Genomic DNA, 12,880 nt, shown 5'->3' on the forward strand with positions numbered 1-12,880 from the left:
ATCCTTTCCTGTGTGTCTCTGTTTAGCAAATATCCAGTATTATGCAAAATAGCAAGCCAGTCAGCCTATTGCAGTCTTGGCCAACCTGGTGCCCTCCAGATCTTTTGGAACCCAGCCAGCACACTAATGATGTAGTGGTTAGATTAGTTAGGACCTAGGAGGCCAGGCATCAAATCCCCCACTCAGCCATGAAGCTAACTCAGTGACTTTGGACCAGTAATTGTCTTTTAACCTAACCTATCTCACAGGGTTGTGGTGAGCATAAAATGGGGGGGGGATGAATGCCACCTTCAGCACCTCAGGAAAAAGGTGGGATGTAAATGTAATAACAACATTTATTTATTTATATCTAGTTAAATTATAGCAATTATTTCTAAATACGCATTTTTACATATAAACAAACATACGTATGTTTCATGTAAATCTCTGTCCTCTTTAGTCCTCTGTTTTGGTGATGCATGTCATCTTTTTGGCAGTGCATAACTGGCTTACCCTGTGCTTACTTAAAAGTGGGCAAAGAGTGGGACAGATGTACCTCTCTGAGCAGATTATTCCATACTCTGGGCCCCATGACAGAAATGGCCCTTTCCTTTGTCCACATGAAGAGACTTCTGTCAGTGGAGGGAACAAAATGAAGGATCTCATAGGCTGAATGGTTCTCAAGGGAGGATGTGATTATAAAGGAGGATGTGATTCAAGAGATGTTCTGGTCCCAGGCTTTAGGGTTTTAAAAGCTAAATCCACGATCTTGAATTGAGCCTGAAAACAAAATGGCAGCCAGTGAAGCTGACGTAAAGCTTCCATGCTATAGTCTGTGCTGTTAGATCCTTATAAAGTTCTGACAGCCGTATTCTATTCCAATTTAAGTTTCCTGATTGTCTTCAAGGACAGCTCCTCATAGAGTGCTTTATGGTAGTCCAACCTTGAGATGACAAGGGGAATAATCATCAGAACCCAACCCATAACCAACAGTATTTCAGTTGATCTAGGTTGTCAGTTTGTTACCTTAATCCTTTCCAAAATTATCCCCCAACATGAGTTCAAAATTTCCACTACCTCATTTGGATTTACTGTTGAAAATGAGAGACATGAGTGTCATCTGCATATTGGTGACGTCTTGCCAAAATGAGAGCTACCTTAATTAATAAAATCAGTGGTAATCAATGCATACTGGATACTATTGCAGCCTTGCTATTCAAGATTAAAAATTGGTATATTTTGTCATCTTGTTTTTAGTGAATTACATTGTGATGTTGTATTGTTATGTTTTTCGGGTAAGGCATAATTAAATCTTACCAAAAAAGGACAAAAAATAAATGGCCTTTTCTTTTGTCCAATAAGTCGCTCTCTGAGAGGCATTGTTGGGAATGCAGTTTCTTTCTTTTCAGACACAACCAAATGCATCTACTCTTTTGGATTAATTACATTCTAACAATGATCTGGTTTGTCTTTTCAAGGTCCCCTGATTATTGACCCAACTGATTGGATTTCAGCAAGTGTTAGAAATAATGAGTGAGACTCCCTTGTTTCTCATGCCCTTCTCTCTGCTGCATTGTTTCTCTCCTGTTATTAAGAGCTCTCACAATGCCAGTTGCGCTTGGGTTTTTGTTTCAGGTAATGAGACAACTGACCCTTCCATTTGTGTGCGTAGAGGGGCAGGGTGGGGATGACTGCATTGTTGCAAAGAAGTGAATGTGCTATCAAGGAGCAACTTTGTAACAAATGGAAGAACAACTGCTGAACAGTGACCTTTTCATGTTGGACCTTAAAGTTGCTTATTCCAAGACATTTCATTTCCTGGAGCAGATAGCAGAGAAATCTTAATATATGAGACCATGCTCAGGTAGAGATAGCCGTTTCTACACAGGGCCCTGATTATTTCCTGGTTGGCACTCATTCTTTATTCTTTAGCTATTTTTAGGAGAAGCTATGGATTGTTCATGGGGAACTGTGACATATGTGTACTTTGTGCTTGGGCATTTGTATCTGACTGCAGTTCACTTCCAAAGAAGTATCCCACTCTGAAACAATTATATCTTGATTTGAAAATGCATGCCGGGACAGGACTGCATATAATTGTATTTGCATGAGTAGAATAATGGAATAAATTTGATAATCCAAAATTCACAGTAATCTAAGTAACAGATCAAATCCTAGCAATATGTAAATTCCCCTTCTACAATATAGGCCAGTGTTTCACAAAGTTCTAACTTTTCCCCTTGAATTGGAAGCATACTTCTCTGTTGCATGACCAGACTAAGCTCTCCTTTTAGCATGGAAGAGGAACAATTATTTGCCTTCCAAGGAACCAACTCCTTGTGTTTTTGCATAAACCACTGTTCTGAGTCTGTCTCCTAATTTAGAGAAGAACATTCCCAGTGCAGTGATTCCTATAATAGGCAGCCTCATCTAGCCTTCAAAAATGTAAATGGAGAGGCGATGTAAATTGTTGAGAACTCTGGTTGCACAGGGTGCTGGGAATTGTAGCTCTGTGAGGTCAGCACCCTTAACAAACCACAGTTCCCAGGATTCTCCATGACTGTTAAAGTGTTACAACAGTGCTTTAAATGTAGATTTGTGGATGCGGTGTGGATTTGACCTAAATATGAATAAAAGTGGTTTAGGAAACACAGGCTACAGCCATACTACCCTGAACATGCCCAATCCCATCTGATCTCGGAAGCTAAGCAGGGTCAGGCCTGGTTAGAACTGAGGATGGAAGACCACCTGGGAATACTGGGTGCCGTAGGCTTAGAGGAAAGGCAGTGGTAAATCACCTCTGAATACCTCTTACCATGAAAACCCTATGAATATATATCAAAAAAAAGATTCATAGGGTTGCCATAAGTTGTAATCGACTTGAAGGCATATGGCAACAACAAGGAAAAGCAAAGGAAAAGCAAAACATGCACTGCGCAATCAACTGCGTATATAGCCTAATATGGATAAGGGGAAGCCATAGGGGAAATGGACAGAAGTGAAGTCGGGTTGGAGGATTTTAGAGCAGTGATTGGGTAAATGAGTAGGTTCCTGATGCAGTTTGGGTAGAGAGGTTTGGAGCATGTCTTGGGGTGCAAATAAATTGGAGATTGCTGCAAATGGGGAGAGATTTGCAGCAAAAGGAGCGATGGTCGAGGGTATGTATAATGGGTTGGGCTGCAATAAGAAGAGAAGCGGTGGGGAGACAAATCTCAAATGGTTCAGGAAAAGGATTCAGCACTTTAAGCATTGTGGAGGGCCTTTATTATTGAATATCAGAAGAAGGAACACTTGGTGATGCCATTAGTATTATTCTCGCATACTAGAAGAAGGGAAGTTAAAAGCCACTTGCTATCCTAGTGTTCAGTGTTTGGAAGGGTACAGAAATCCTTCCAGTCTCCCTAGAGCCAAATTAAATTTGGTTATTAGTGAGAGACAGAACAGAATATTAGTTAGCCTAGCTGGGGAGATAGGAAGGTTTTAGAGACATACCTATCATTAGCCTACATGGCTTGAAAGCAAAGTGTTTAGAGGTCAAGGAGCCTTGCAGCAACAAGTGGGGGAAAAGGGCAGCTGGAAAGTGTAGAATGCACAAGATTTCTCTTCTAAACTCCTGTGAGGAGGCTTCCCCATTTGCCCTCCAGATGTTGCCCAGTATGATAGATTGTGGGAGATGTAGTTCAAAACATTCAGAGGCCACAAAGTTGGAGAAGGCTGCCTTAGAGCAATGATTCCTCAAATTTATTGGCTTCTAGCTCTTTTTATCCCTATCTCTTGAGTTTAGCAATTACAATAAAAACCATAGTTGTGTTTCCACTCCCTATATTTCATCAGATCTTTAATTAGAATGTTTAAAGAATTAATGGGTGCCATTGAAGGGGAAACTTTGGGATTCTTTCCATCTAGTTATCAATGGAAGGAGGAGGTGAAGTGGAAGATTTTATATTAATATGCATGCTGAACCCGTTCCCATGCTCAAGGCATGTTTGACTTTTAGCAAGCAATATGGGAGATGGCAGGATGGAGCTGATTAAGCCAAGGAGATAAAACAGATGTAGCCATAATATGATACATACATGGCAAAAGCTTTGACACTTATGTGGGATTTTTAAACCTTTGTAATGGAGGCCTCTCCTTGCCCTTCTGGGGCTGGACTGAAACCTCCCAGTTCTGAAAAAGCAATGGGATTTACCCATTTGTAACATAACTCTTGCACCTGAGAAAGCTCTGCTTTTCGTATCATAAATCCTACTGACTGAACCTACACACTACTTACCCTTACAGAGTGGTTCTAGTAGGTTGCAACCAGGAAGTTCTGAGACAGTAGGCTTCAGTACTTTTGACAGTGACAGCTCCTTCCCCAGAACTCCAATTACAACAGAGATAATGCTGGCTGATAGGAGCCCATCCCTTCTCCTCCCTTCCACACTCCTTCTCCCAAGTCACTGCTGCTGCACACACCTCCTCTAGAGGAGGAGGATCTCTATGAGATGTCACCACCCCCGTTGCCCCAGACATGCAGACAACTGTGTCGGCAGGCTCAGTTGGCCCCCACTTTCCCATCTAGGAGGAGTGCTAGTTCACACATGCATGCATTCCCGTTCCCATTCTGTGACACCTTCCTCACAGAAGTAGGCTTCCTTTTAAGAGTCTTAGGGGGCATGTCTAATTGCTGCTACAACAACTTAGCTTTGAGTAGGAATGACTGAATATGCTGTGTAGATATGCAGAATCTTGTGTAACCTGTAAGCTGACCCATGAAGCATTCTAGACTGAAGTTTCTTATTGAACATATTAGAGAAAAATATACCAGTGAATCGGAGTCTGATTCCAACCAGCTTGGCCATTTGAGTAAATGAAATGGTTGTCTTCTGTTCATATCTGCATCTGTCTGAAATCTCTCCTCAGCCTTGCTCTGCTTTTGAATGCAAGCTCACATGATACCTTTACTTTTTTTTTGTTCTAGTCTCCTAGCACCCTTTGCAAAGCGACACAGAACTAGAGATAGGTGAAACTGTTCCCTCAACAACAACAAAAACTGGGTTTAACATGTTCCCAGATATTCTCCAGCAAAGTTGACAGCTTGACTGCCATTTTACACATCCCTCAAATGGTGGAATTGCATGTGTGGGTGTATAAGTGTGTGCGTATGGTGCAAAATTACTGTCTCTCTTTCAGGGCCAAGGTGAAAAAGAAAATTCTCAGAAATGTTATCAGAAAAAATCTCTTCTGAGGAACTTTGGCTCAGGTCTATGTAGAATGAAGCTACTTACTGGCTTGGTCAGCAACACCCTCCCAGCTCCTTGGTGGTGCCTTATCTTGTCCCTCTTTTTCCTGTCCTGAATTTTACCTGTTTGTGTGCCTATTCCCCACCTGATTTCCCATAGTTTCCTTTATTCTGCTTAAACCTAATTATTCAGATCCCTAATCTGCCGCCTACATTCTGAGTCAGTTATCCTCTATTGGATTCTTATTTACCTCTTTGATAGCTGTGCATCTATACTGCAATTTTTTTCATTGTACATCAAACAAGAGACAAAAAGTGTAACATGGAAATAGTTTAGGATGCCAATGGGAAAATCGTGAGTAGCATTAATTTTTGGATTTTGTCATGTCTGTGGAAGATATTCCAATTTCTCAAGGGAAGACAGCATATGGAACTTTGGGTGTTGTTTCAAACACATGTGCTTCATTTAAAAAGCTGCTGTGTGAGTAATCTAAATTAGCAAAAATACTAATCCTTGGTAATGGACCCACTTTTTTCTCACCAACTAGTTAGTAGAGGAAGGCATACGCTGTGCTATCTGGTTTCTTTGCAGACTGCATTTAAACAATCTCCACTTTTTTCTAAGGTTGTTGGCAGAAGTTTTTTTTTGGTCACAAGCTACTTTTTAGTTTTATCCCTCGTACAAACTCTTTTTCCCCCTTGCCTTACTCTGCTCCTGTGCATTTTCCTTATTAGCTCTGTGTTGCTTTCACCTTTTCCATCATTGTCGTTCCCTTGTCATCTTTGTGTGACTCTTTTTGCCTCTAGTTACATTCCCAGAAATAAATGTTGTCTCTTCAGTTCAGCTGGAACCAAAATCCAGGAACTGTTTCCAGTAAGAGAAAGTGATTGTTAAAATATAGTTTTATGGTGGATAACAACTGTTACTTAGGGAATTGTTTGTTGGTAATTTACCCCCTTAGATTTGTTTGACTTTCCAGGGGTGTCTAAGAGATGCCGGGAACAAGTCTTGAGACTTGACAGTGCATTTTCTTTTTCCCAATTTAAATGGTAAAGCCACTGTTCTTTACTTTCTCTTCTGCAAACGATGTCTGCTACCAATAACTAATCAGCCAGGAGTTATCTAAAACCAAGTTTGGCATCAGCACCCAGCCTCTCAGGTAGCTGCTGGGTCTCCAGTACCCTGGCAAAGCCCATCAATGCTGACACCTCCCCTACATCAAGGACATTGGGGAAAATACAAAATGGAATCTTGTAGCCAATTGCCACTGCTGTCAGATGAGCCATGGCTGGAACTGATCAACATAGGATAGGGATGGACAAGAAATTTGATTCAGTTTGCACTGGAAGCTGAATCTATCAAGTTCACACTTTCCGAAACAACAAGATAACTGAAACACAGCCATCCTTTGAAAATCTCACTTATTTGAATTTTGTAATGCAGTTCACCAACCAATGTCTACAAAAAATACATATGTTACGGTATGCATAAAAATGAATATGTGAGTGAGAATAACACACAAATGCATTATATTATGAGATATTGCTTGCAAAAATGTGTACATTCGTCAAGACTGCCTACAAAATGTGTTCATTGGGAAAAATTTGCACTAAAATGCTGGAGGATTTTCATGAGGATTAAAGAAAAAATCGCAAATTGCGGCATATATGTGGAGAATTGAATTTAAGTTTGGAAAAATGAGAAAATGAGAGCGCCAAAATTGAAAGATTTTTCCATCCCTAACATAGGAGGGGTCCCATTACAGGACACTTTGCTAAGGGCACTCTCAAACCTGGAGCAGGCTCTATCTAAGCCAAATATTTGTTTTATTTATTAAACAAACCTGCTGGAACTCCTCTCTTCTGATTTCTCTCTCTCAGCTGTGATACTGAGTTCCTGGTTGCATTCCCTCAATCTGTGTCTTCTGTATGTGTCACTGAGTTATTCTTCCTGCCTACTTCTACTTTTCTAAATTTCCTACACAGATATATAATAAGGACATCTTGCAATATATCATTGCCCTCATCACAGGAATGGGGTAGTTGTATATACACTACCCACATGGAAGTGTCAGTTGACATATACAGTTTTTTGGAGGTGTAGTCTAATATTTATTTATTATTTATTTTTTTATTAGATTTATATCCCACTCTTCCTACCCGTGGGAACCCTACTATTTGGAGGGCCACAGGTTCACCATTCATGTGCTAATTGTCAAGAATTCCTGATTTCTAAAATGGCTCAGAGGCAAAGAATTCTGGGGAAAGACATATTGTCTGAGATGGGGCCTCTGAGAGGCATGGCTTTGCAGTTTCCGCAGCTGAAGCTAGTTAATTAGGCCCAAGCAATAACACCTGCTTATCAGCAGAGACTGGTATGTCAAGGCCACAGGCCTGGGAAGGTTGGGAAGTATGTGACTGTTAGGTGCGAATACTCCAGAAACATTTCATCTGAAAGCCCCCTGACTGGCTAATTAATTCCTGGCTGTGGCTGGGGATTTTTCCTTAAGAATAGGATTTCAGACTTTAGATTTTTGTTGTCCAATGTCCCTCAGGGGTTGCTGATGCTACCTGAGTGGGGTTCCACCTTACCATCTGCTATCCAAGCTATACATCTCTGGGGAGATGTGGAACCATGAAGCTATTTTCTGTTTACCTCTTTGTACATACAGAATAGCTAGACAGTTTTGTTATTTTTGTCTGTGTCTGTAACTCTGTGTTTTACCTGGCCCTCAGGGGTGTGGGTTTTAAAGAACCAATCTGCTGCTATATTTGTGCACTTATATTTTATTTAATAAAGCTACTTCTTATGTATCTCTGTGTGTTTATTGCAGGACTAGTGTGGCCCTGAATCCAGTACCTTGGCTACTTGACCACAGACTACCATATATTTGGATATTTTGCCTAAGGCTCCAGGTCAAGGAGTGCACCTTTGGCTCTTGTCTGTTGGAATCTTTGGCAGTATTTCTGGCACTTTAAGTTTCCCCTTGGTCCAGAGTTGGGTGACCAGATTAAGGGGTAGTGGCAGTCTACCTACCTTGGAGGGTTGTTGTTGGTTTACTCAGCCCTAAAGGGGTAGCACGGGGTTGTGCATTGCCAGGCTGAATTGCCCTGAGTTTGGGAATTGCGTCCTGGGACTGAACTGGGGTTGGTTCATGACACTAATAAATGATGTTTTACATGTCTTCAGGAAATTTTAATATAGCTAAATCATAAGAGTTGAAATCAGGGATAACTAACATGATGCCCTCTAGATGTTGCTGGACTACAGCTCCCATCATCTCCCACCATTAGCTATGCTGGCTGGGGCTGATGAGAATTAAAGTTGAACAACAACTGGATAGCGCCACATTGGCTACCCTTGGTTTAATGAACATGGATGTAAATTGGTATGTAAGCTGGGTGTACCAAGTTGCTGTATTTGTTACTTTAATTTGATAGTATAGGCCAGTTTATAAATGCGAAGTCATATCCATTCTGCAGTGACATATTGCCAGTTTCATTGACCAAAGAGGCAACTATATTCTCTAGACTTTGTGATAGGTTCAGTCTAGTGAAACCAAGCCAGTTGTGTTTCCATTAAAGGCATGAGTCTTTTCAATTTCCCAGGGGCTGGAGGGAAGAATGTATATGGTTACATTACCTCTAGAGTTGCTATTGTATTTCACCTAAAGTCACGGCAAATTTGGAGGGTCATCCTTCAGATAAAACATCACGTGGATTTCAAGGGCAACTAAACCAGTTTTGCAACTCATTCTAGCTGTCTCTAGAATGCTGTAACAGTACAAATGGAACCTTTTTCCAGAGAATAAATCTTAATGGATTGTAATATAGAACTACCATGTGATATGTCTGGAAAACTAATAATTATTTTTACTATAAGAGTTTTTATGACATGGGGTGGTAGCAGCGTGGCAATGTCCATATACTGCAAGCTCTCGTTCCCTTTCAGGGGAGGCCAGGCTGACCAAGTTTTATTTTCAACCATAGTAATGGCCCTAAGTGCAACACTTTCTATACGAGTTAGTTGTGTCTTGCACTTACGGGGATCATAAGCTCTGGGTTACTTTCTGGTGGAGTTAAACCTGCCCCTGATGTTCTCAGTCTCTTGAGAAGTGTGAGATTTGTATCTCCCACTATCAGCCATGCTGCTTGCACCCATTTACTTTGCCCCTTAGAAATTTATGGGCACCACCCAAAAAGTAAAGTCTACTCTTCTCTGAATCGACACAGCCCTTCATATGCGTATCACCACTCAGGGTTCTGTTTCTTATTCATGCAGACAGTGAGAGTGACAGACAGAACCCAAGAACTTCGATTTAGTATATATGGCATGTACCAACCAAATTCCAGTGTGAGTAGTGTTGCACGGAGACGGTTAATTAGAATGCCAGCGGCATGGTGACAAGTGAGTGGGTGCGACACAATGTTCCAACTTCCATCAGAGAAATAATGACCTTCTTGGCTGAGTAAATTTTTTTTAATTAAATACCAACCATTCCTAGTAATCAGTGAACCTATTAGCCATGAAATTTGAATCCCTTATCATACGCTATTCACTTATCAAATGCGGGCAAGGATTGAATACACATATCATTTGCTGGCTAATGGTGTGTAGAGGTTTCAAAACATGGTGTATATGGTAAAATTTGCATCTCTGTGTTCTGCCCTGTTTTTGTTTTGGTTTCTTGAACAGGTTGCCAAGAAATTAATAAGAAACTATAGTTAGTATACTTAATTCTTTTGTATCAACAGTCTGGCACAAGAGAACTAGTTCGATTAGTCTGTATAATGGGCTTTTGTCAGCTGATATTGATTGGTGTATGATTCACTGAATCCACTTTCAGAACAGCAAAACATTCTGAGTTGTGGTGTGCATGAACTCTTCCAGCACAAGACATTGCACAGATTGCAATAGAATTTTGTTACCAATGTTTTGGAAGTTAATAATAATTAGTTGTAGCAGTTTATTAGGAAGGTAGAACTGCAGGGTTGTATTCAGCTAAGTCCTGTTCACAGTAGACACTTTGATATCAATAAACCTAAGTTAGTCATGTCTGTTAACTTCCATTGGTCTACTCTGAGTAGAACTAGCACTGAATACCACGGAAAGTAACTTCTTCTTGTATTGAACAAGGGAGAAAAGATGCACATGAATCTCTATGCAGTTGTATGTATGAGAGCCACTTGCCACATGAATTATGCCATTTTACTTTGATGGGTATTAATATTTCTTTATATCCATGTATTTGAATCTTATGTATGAATCAGCCTGTTGAGTGGTCTAAATCAGTGGTTCCAAACCTTTCTGGTATGGTAACTCACAAGGCCAAATTTACTTGGTATCATGATCTATTGATTTATTGTCACATGAATTTTGGACTTTAAGTCTTCTCTGCCAACAGCCACCAGAGAGCGGTTCCCAAGTGATAGTGTAGAACTTGAGCCTCTCTGACATTTTGTTATAAATGTGAATACAGCATTATAATACACCAACACCACCAACAAAAATATAAGCAGTATTCATCAGGCCAGTTAAGGATTACAGTAGGGCCCCACTCATACGGCGGGTTACGTTCCAGCCCCCTGCCTAAAAGCGAAACCCGCTGAAAAGTGGAACTCTGTCAATAGAATGGCGCCCGATGCCTGAAAAATGCCATAAAAGCAGAACAAGTGCCGTATGAGTGGGGCCTTACTCTAATTGAAAACGGCTGTATTAGTGGAACGCCAAAAAGCGGCCGCCGAAAAGTGGGGTCCTATTTTACAAGCAATAGTTGTTTTGGATATGCTGATAAAGCCCGTGATCTACTTGCATTGGCTTAGTGATCCACTTGCAGGCTGTGACCCACAGGTTGGGAAATGCTGGTCTAAATTAACAGCAGCTCTTTTCTTTGCAAAAAAAAAATTACTATGTGAAAAAGAGTTGCCTCCTTGCAAATGTGTTTGCTCATTCATTTATATTGCCATCCATCTACATTGCTCTTTGCTATCACTTTCCTTCAGTGAGTGGCTCACATTGCAAAATTTGATGGGCTACATAGTGGTTTGATGAAATCCTGTTTAATACACAATACCCAATTTGGTGGGATCACATAGTCCAGGAAGAAAGAAGACGCATTTAATAAATGCTGTTTTGAGCATCAACAGCCAGAGGAAACAACAGCACTGAATAGAGTGGGTTTTTTTTAAGGAAGAGTGTGGTGTCCCCACCCCATGAAAAAGTATCTATTTGTTGGCTGAGTGGTGCGGGGCCTGCTGTAGATGGGATCATGCTCCCTCTGAAGAAGCAGGTTCATAGTTTGGGGTTTTCCTGGATCCACTGCTGTTGCTTGAGGCACAGGTGGCCTCAGTGGCATGGAGTGCGTTCCACCAGCTAAGGCTGGTAGCTCAACTGTAACCTGATCTGGACAGGGATAACCTGGCTACAGTAATCTATGCTCTGGTAACCTCAAGGTTGGATTATTGCAATATGTTTTATGTGGGGCTTCACATTCACATTTTGAAGGCCAGTCTGAACAACAATCTGAAAAAGACATCTAAAAGAAGGCAGGGGAGTTCCACAAGGCAGGGCCTGCCATGCTAAAGGCTCAGTCCCTAGTAAAGTCGGACTAAACCTTAAGGGTGTGTGGAACCCACCGGAAGTGTCCCATCAGAGGCTCTCAGTGATCAAGGAAGAGCAAAAGGAATCTGGTGGACTTTAAGGTACTTTGGGCCCAAGTTCTTTAGGGATTTGTGAATTAACACAATAATTTTGAACCTGGCTTTGTAGCAAACTGGCAACTGAAGACAGTTTAGAAACTGGTGGTAGCACAAAATGGCAGGCCTTCTTTCAGTTAGTGCCAAGGCAGTGATAACTTATTAACTTCAATTTTATATCAACTTCACTGGCTGATTTGTTGGTTTCTAAATGTGTTTGGCAGGTCTGCTAAGAGTTGAGTTTCCCAGAGAAATAAAATATGTAAAGGGCTCAGGGTCAGATCTTCTCCATAATGGCACCCTGGTTGTGGTGCTTGTTTCTTGCAGTGGGCCATCAGAGCCCAAACCTGTATTCTTCAGAAATTCTTCATATTCATTGAAACCTCCACTTGATTGATCTGAGTTCATTTGAGCCATATTTATTTTAATATATTTTAATATCCTTTGTGAGGTTTTATGGTAATATTCTTTTTTTTTAGTATATTGTTAGCCACCTTGTTTCCATTAGGAAATAAAAGTGGGTTATAATAATAATAAGTACATAAATAACTTTATTCTAGACATCCTCACAATTGTTCAAGTTAGAACATTTTTTATTCAGGTTTCCTTTGATTTTTATCTATAAATCTCTTTTTTTCTGCTGTGTGTGTTTGGTTGACAAGAGGAGAGGTCCTCTTGTGGATAAGGAATTGGTTAAGAAGCAGAAAGCAGAGAGTAGGAATAAATGGACAGTTCTCCCAATGGAGGGCTATAGAAAGTGGAGTTCCTCAAGGATCGGTATTGGGACCTGTACTTTCCAACTTGTTCATTAATGACCTAGAGTTAGGAGTGAGTAGTGAAGTGGCCAAGTTTGCTGATGATGCTAAATTGTTCAAGGTTGTTAAAACAAAAAGGGATTGCGAAGAGCTCCAAAAAGACCTCTCCAAACTGAGTGAATGGGTGGAAAAATGGCAAATGCAATTCAATATAAACAAGTGT

General features: G+C 40.7%; 1 protein-coding gene and 1 pseudogene across 1 annotated transcript in view; both read left to right on the forward strand.

The window, feature by feature from the left end:
* The window catches only part of NRG3 (neuregulin 3), a 1,022,346-nt gene that overhangs the window by 133,736 nt on the left and 875,730 nt on the right, over positions 1-12,880 (forward strand). The window lies entirely within an intron of this gene.
* LOC133389804 (5S ribosomal RNA) lies at positions 2,633-2,752 on the forward strand (annotated as a pseudogene).

Source organism: Rhineura floridana, chromosome 7, assembly GCF_030035675.1.
Source record: "Rhineura floridana isolate rRhiFlo1 chromosome 7, rRhiFlo1.hap2, whole genome shotgun sequence".
NCBI lineage: Eukaryota > Metazoa > Chordata > Lepidosauria > Squamata > Rhineuridae > Rhineura > Rhineura floridana.